Source organism: Trichosurus vulpecula (assembly GCF_011100635.1).
Source record: "Trichosurus vulpecula isolate mTriVul1 chromosome X unlocalized genomic scaffold, mTriVul1.pri SUPER_X_unloc_8, whole genome shotgun sequence".
NCBI classification, from domain to species: Eukaryota; Metazoa; Chordata; class Mammalia; order Diprotodontia; family Phalangeridae; genus Trichosurus; species Trichosurus vulpecula.
In genome coordinates, this window is record NW_023494384.1 from 148,898 (window position 1) to 150,805 (window position 1,908).

Here is a 1,908-nt window from a genome sequence, read left to right on the forward strand (position 1 = left end):
AATCACCGTGACTTAAAAAAAGAAAGTATTCAAGCTGGCTGGTTCATGCAATAAAATAGTATTTCCAAATGTTGATCCACCTCATGTCCTCCATGAAGGTCATGATCAAGTTTAGGGGGGAAAAAGGATGGAGAGAGGCACAGGTACTGATTCCCAATGGAAGAATTTTTCCATCCAGGGTTGACCTCCAGTTTTGTTTCAAACTTACTGCTTTAGTGTCTGGAATATACAGTACCCTGATCGTTCCTCCTGGTTTATTCATTGTTGCTGGAGTGGTGGATATAGTAAAGGACAGGCCACTCCATTTATCCACTCCATTCACCACCTGGCCGCCTTTGTCCATCTGTGTCTCTGACCTGCCCTGTCTACAGATCCACCCTTAAAGTGAGTACCATGTCATCTCTACCCCAACTACCTCCTGTCTTTCCATCTCAGCTTTATGAGTATGGTTCACAGTTCATCAGGTGGGGATGGACGTATAATTATTTTTAGTTTACAACACTCAGTTCTACATAATTTTGAGCTCCAGATTTTCTTCCCTCCCTCCCCCCTTCCCTCCCCAAGATGGCATGGAATCCCATATATCTTCCACATGTAACTTTGCATTGAACCAATTTACACATTAGTCAAGTTGTGGAGAAGAATTACGACCAATGGAATGAATCATGAGAAAGAAGAAACAGAACCAAAAAAAACCAACCCAAAAACAAAAAGAGAGAATAAAAGGGGATGGGGAAAAGGTGAGCATAAAGTGTGACTCAATCTGCACTCATACTTCATAGTTCTTTCTCTGGATGTAGATAGTGTTCTCCATCATGAGTCCTTTAGAGTTGTTTTTGCACCATGTGTTGCTGAGAAGAGCAAAGTCTGTCAGGGTTAGCCATCACAAAATCCATATATCTGTGGTTGTATATAATGTTCTCCTGGCTCTGCTCCGCTCACTCAGCATTGTGTCATGTAGGTTTTTCCAGGTTGTTATGAAGTCTGTATCATCCCCATTTCTTATAGCACAATAGTATTCCATTACCTTCATATACCACAACTTAACATGTTCAGCCATTCCACAATTGATGTGCATCCCTTTGATTTCCAATTCTTAGCTACCACAAAAAGAGCCTCTATAAATATTTTTTGTACATATGGGTCCTTTTCCCACTTTTGTGATCTTTTTGGGATACAACCCTAGAAGTGGTATTGTTGGGTTAAAGGGTATGAACATTTTTGTAGCTCTTTGGGCATAGTTCCAAATTGCTCTCCAAAATGGCTGGATCAGTTCATAACTCCACCAGCAATGTCACAATGTTCCAATTTTCCCACATCCTCTCCAGCATTTATCATTTTCCTGTTTTGTCATTTTAGCCAATCTGACAGGAGAGATGTTGTTTTGATTTGCATTTCTCTAATCAGTAGTGATTTCGAGCATTTTTTCATATGCCTATAGATATCTTTAATTTCTTCCTCTAAAAACTGCCTGTTCATATCCTTTGACCATTTCTCAATTGGGGAATGACTTGTATTCCTATATATTTGGCTTACTTCCCTGTATATTTTAGAAATGAGGCCTTTATCAGAGATACTAGTTGTAAAGATTTTCTCCCAACTTTCTGCTTCCCTCCTAATCTTTGTTGCATTGGCTTTTTTTGTACAAAAACATTTCAATTTAACATAATCAAAATTATTCATTTTGCATTTTGTAATGCTCTCTATCTCTTCTTGGGTCTAATCCCTGTTACGTAACTTGTTGGGTTTCTCTCACCCCTGGTAGTCCTTGACCAGCAAGGACCTGTCTCCCGACATAAAGAATGAGGAGGGAGCCGAGATAGGATGGAAAGAACTCCGATTTATTCAGCTTAGAAGCAAGCTTTTATATCTTTGGGTACTTAGGCATTAGGACCGCCCTGGTTCCCC